At 56.2% G+C, this 4,890-nt stretch overlaps 2 long non-coding RNA genes across 3 annotated transcripts; one reads left to right on the top strand and one right to left on the bottom strand.

Annotated features, from left to right (window-relative positions):
- Positions 1 to 2,689: 2,689 nt before the first annotated feature.
- Positions 2,690 to 4,429, top strand: LOC123594821. 2 transcript variants are annotated; one of them, XR_006710891.1, is made up of 4 exons: positions 2,690 to 2,940; positions 3,077 to 3,666; positions 4,009 to 4,073; positions 4,172 to 4,429. It is a non-coding gene; the product is annotated as an uncharacterized LOC123594821 (long non-coding RNA). The 2 variants fall into 2 exon arrangements; XR_006710890.1 differs by lacking the exon at positions 4,009 to 4,073 and having other exon boundaries at positions 2,692 to 2,940.
- Positions 4,137 to 4,630, bottom strand: LOC123594822. Its single transcript, XR_006710892.1, has 2 exons — positions 4,423 to 4,630; positions 4,137 to 4,260 (listed from the first exon to the last, which is right to left on the bottom strand). It is a non-coding gene; the product is annotated as an uncharacterized LOC123594822 (long non-coding RNA).
- Between the last annotated feature and the right edge of the window lie 260 nt (positions 4,631 to 4,890).

The following is a 4,890-nucleotide window of genomic DNA, read 5'->3' on the forward strand; positions in this document are numbered from 1 at the left end:
GCTGCTCGATTCCATTTGTGCGATTCGGTTTCTGTTTGCTAGAAACTCCTTCCTTAATTAGAATTTTATCTCAACCAGGGGAGCGAGCCATGCTCTCCCACAACAGAAACCTCGGAAAGGGAGGGTATGGAAAGGGTACTGGATGGGAGGTGTGCCGCTCGAGGATGGTGTAGGGCCGGAGCAGACTCGTTACTTCAGCTATGAGCACAGGACTCATGTGGCTGGTACGCAGGAAGAAAACAGCCAGGGAACTTAGAGGTCGGGCCAAACTTGAAAACTAAGATTGACTGGAAGTGTCTGATACGGTTCTAATCTTCATTGCCCTCATGAAGTGCTCGTCAGGGGGTCTCTGTTCTAGAATGTATGGTAGAGAGCCCAAAGAACTGGCCTGGCACTTGGAGTCCCGCTTCTGCTCCTGCCCTTTTAAATCACTGTGAACTGGTTTCCTGGCCTGTACCATTCGCATGGCCGTTGCTGTACTTGTTTCCGAAGATTTTGAAAACCTGTATTTTTCTATAAAACAGTTGACCGTGGATACAAGATACAAAAATCTATAAACACACACAAATACTAAAAATGTCACTGGATCTTTGGTAAAACACAAGGGTCACTGTAGAAAGTTTAGAAAAGCAGAGGAAATTCTGACCTCTCACGCTTCATACGATTCACCCTTTTAAACTGCACAATTCAGTGGGTTTTCGTATACTCACCGAGTTTTGCGACTCTCACCCTGGTCAAGTTTAGGACCTCTGCATCACTCCAAAGAGAATCCCTGAACCCCTTAGCAGTCATTCCATTCCCCTTCTAGCGCCTGGCGGTCACTCTTGTATTTTCGGTTTCTGTGCATTTGCCTCTTCTGGACGCTTGCTAGGACTGCGGTCATACAGCATGCGGCCTTCGGAGGTCTGGCTTCTTTAACGCATTTGGGGTTTGCCCACATCGTAGCGTGTGCTGGCTGAGACTTCATTCCTTTTTGTGACCACATCATCCGTCCCATATGTAGACCATATTTTATCGGTTCATCAGTTGATGGACATGTGGGTTGCTTCTGCTGACATACGTTTACAGACCTTCCCATTCAGGTTTGTGGATGTGTATTTTCACTTCTCTTGAGCGTATATAAACGTGGGAGTGGAGTTGTAGGGCCCTGTGACGTCCATTCACTCATGTGCGTGTGTGTGAAAACGGTTTGTGTGGAGTGAAAGAGTCTGTGACCTCTGGAGCCCCACATTCTTGAGGAAATCCGTCCTGAATACAGCGGGGATGTGTGGCCACGCGGGGGCACCACACCTGCTTGCATCCATCATATGAGATCCACATCAAAAGTAGAGTAACAAGGGTGATGCACGACTCAAGGACCATTCCAGAAGCCTGCAGGCCCCCACAGGTGCTAGGCAAATGCGGTAGGACTGATGTGGTAATGGGCCCAGAGGAGCCACGACGTCGCGGAGAAGGGTACAGCCTTGTGGCCAGCTGCGCGCAGCTAGGCCTCCTGACTACAAAGTATGGCCAAGGTTATGGGGGGGAGCGGGAGCACATTGTCAAATGGTGTAGTTGGTGAAAGACGGCTGGGTGTTGTGGGGCGAAGGGGGATGAACCTTTTTGTGTTGATGACGGTGATAGTGTCTATGTCATAGGGCCGAGGCCAGGATTTTAGAGGTGCCATCGAAATGTCCCAATGGAGGGCCTCCCTTCCTTCCTGGCATGTTTCTACTCCTCAGTCCCTTCTGGGCCTCACTGGCATGGTCCCGGGCTCCGCATCGAATAGGCCCCGCCTTTCCCCTCCCTGGCCAGCCCTCTCCTCCTCTGCTTCCCTGGCTGCTCGCACCCACCTCCAAACCTCCTGTGCCATACAGGGACTCCCTCTACCCACCTTTGACACCGCCTCGCTCCCGCCACGCCCGCCCGGCAGGCCGGCCCTATGCCCCCGACCCGCTCAGGACACCGCCGACCCAATCCCTGGCGGCAGCAGAGCCACGTTATTGGTTCTTTTCCCGTCGCTCATTGGGCTCCAGCCAATCAGCGTCGTCTGCGCCAGGCCGGCAACGCCCCGAGCGGCGGGCGTCAGCGGGGGCCAGGCTGGAAACCGCACGCTGACAAGGGTGGGCAACTGCCCTGGTACCCTGGGCTCAGTCGGAAATGGAACGCTGCTCTTAAGTGCGGCCTGACCAGCAGGAGACAGGGGAATGCCTAGAGAGAAGGGGACACGGGGGGGGGGGGGGGGGGTTGGGGGACGGCGGCCCCGCAGGAGCAGGGATGGGAAGGTTGAAGGTTGAGATGGCTGGAGGTGCAGGTAGGGTGGGGGCAGAGGTGTGCGGCACAGGCCCTCCTGTGCTACCAAAGCGGAAGGAAAATGATTGGAAACGGCGTGCCTTGTCACACTCACACCTCTGAAGCAAGCGGGCCTGGGAGAGGAGTTCTCTGCCCAGAGCAACCCACCCACAGCCATGGCAGTCCAGCTGTGGCCTTGCTTGCCCCCGGAGCATAAGACAGGTTACTTCCATCTCCTTCCTGCGCTACCATGCCAGTCGTGATTGGGAGCAGAAAAGTAGCGGCCTGGAACTTTGGAATCCTAAAATGATACCAAATCATTCCCTACTGGGGAGGGCGACAAACAGCAGAGTCACAGAACGATCAAAATAGAAAGCCCAGAGCCCACAAGGGGAACTGCAGGCTGACAGGAACTCTGCCCTCCCCCTCAGTGTGTGCCTGTCCTCCCACAGCCTGCTGGGGCTCAGAGACTGATGGCGTCCCGACTCTCAGCTTCGACTGAGGCCGAGCAGACGTCCCAGTTCCAGGTTTCCGGGCCACACTCCTCCAACCACGGCCATACCTTTCACACGAGAAACACAGAGAGGCTGGGAATTCAGTGGACTTTGGGATTCTGTAACCCGCACTGATAAACTTGTGTTTAATTTTCACCACGAGGAACCCTTGCAGGTACGGAAGGAAGGGAATTTTTAGGGCTGTCGGGGGAGTTCTGTGCGTGTCGTGCTGTGACTGGAGCTGAGAGGTAAAGGAACTAAAGTTGCCATTGTTTTCTCTGCGCGCTCCGGGAGGGATCACCACACCACAGTCTTCAGAGCCGTCCTTACCGCCGTGACAGTACAGCAGCCACGCCGGCTCCTCAGGGCTTCCCGCGGGTGGCCCTTCATCCCGGTTCACTGCGGGTGACAGCCTGATGAAGGAAGAGGTCCCCGCAGACCACGGGTGCTACGTACGCGCCCAGTTCCCATTGGCAGGGAGCCCGAGCCCTGCCCTGGGGCCCAAGGGCGCGACCACACCCATCCCCACATCCCCACTTGGCGGGCCCCTCTTCTGAGACCACTCCCAGGTCCGACTCTGTAGCAGTCGGGCAGGAGGAGGAGACGAGAAATAGACACGGTTTCTCAGCAGATGAAATCGAATACGAGCATTTGGTGGCTCAGGGCCCGGAGGGCTGAAGAAACAGATCGTATGGCAGAAAGCTGCCGTCCCTAAGGCGGGGGGAAGCGGGGAAGAGGTCGGGCTGAGCAGACACCTAGACGCCAGGATGAGGGGCCTGGAAGAGGCAGAGCCTGGATCGCTGAGGAGGGGCTGCCACAATTTCTCAGGGAAGGCGGAAGCATCCTTATCCACCACGAGGGGATATGGGGCAGGAGATGATTTCTGAGGACCATCTTCCAGGTCAGTAATTCTTTCTTCAGTGGCATCTGTTTGTGGTTTCATCCGTCTGTTGACGGATTTTATTCCAAAGGCTATGTTTTGTTACTCCTACGCTTTTTCATGTCTATTATAGAGAGACCGAGAAAGAGCGCGAGCAGGGGAGGGGCAGAGAGAGAGGGAGACACAGAATCTATGCTCCAGGCTCTGAGCCGTCAGCACAAAGCCCGACGTGGGGCTCGAACTCACGAACCGAGAGATCGTGACCTGAGCCAAAGTCAGACACTTAACAGACTTAGCCACCCGGGCGCCCGACTTCGACAGTTCTTTTTCAAAATTGACTGGGTGCTTTTGTTTTCTTTTAAGGAACCTCTGTGTGCCCAACGCGGGGCTGGAACTCGCAACCCCGAGACACAGAGTTGCGTGCTCTAGTGAGTGAGCCGCCCGGGTGCCCCGTGCCTGGGCTTTTAAAATTATTCTTATCTGTTTGATTCCCTCTTCTGTGTTTTTATTTTGTTGTGTCTCACAGGCCATTGAAGACTTGGGGAGGTGGAGTAGCTGTCTATCACAATAACGCAAACAACGCGTAGATATCCACGAGCGCCGCTCTCTGATCTCCTGAGAAATCAAAGGTAATGCCAGTCTGGGTTTTGAAGTCCCCCCGCCCCGCCCCACCCCAGTTAAGCACAAGAGGGGAAGGCGGCTCTCTTTCTCACCCTGCCCCCTTTGCCGTGTGCTGGCCCGAGGAGGCTTCCGTGGGGGATGGCCACCTGGGCTCACCTCTCAAGCCTCCAGGACGTGCTGAGTGTGCCACACGTTCCCCGGGGACCTCCAAGTGAGGGAGCGAGCCGCGCCGTAGAGCACAGCCCCACAGAAGGGGATCTGGCTTGAGCCCGACGTCCTTGATCCACACCCCGCCTGGGCCACTTGCCAGCTAGTGGTGCCGAAGAAGCCGTGAATGGGGATCACGCCTCGAACGGGCTGCTAGGGCTGCGGGATGGGAGGAGCCGAGGCACACGGCAAGCTCGCAATGCCATGACCGCAAACGATGTCCTCTGGCCTCTGAGAGTTGCACCCTGGGAAGGTCCACAGGGCCAGTCCTGTCTTCGACAGGCCTGCCGATTCTCCACCAAGGTGGGCCGTGTCTTCAAGTCGAGGTTGCTGACGCGTGTCCCGCTGGGCCTCGGGGGGTCCTGGGCCGGAAGCCTGGGGTGAGCTACCCTTCCAGGGAGGGTGGATGTGCTCGGC

This window comes from Leopardus geoffroyi, chromosome X (assembly GCF_018350155.1).
Source record: "Leopardus geoffroyi isolate Oge1 chromosome X, O.geoffroyi_Oge1_pat1.0, whole genome shotgun sequence".
Classification (NCBI taxonomy): Eukaryota; Metazoa; Chordata; class Mammalia; order Carnivora; family Felidae; genus Leopardus; species Leopardus geoffroyi.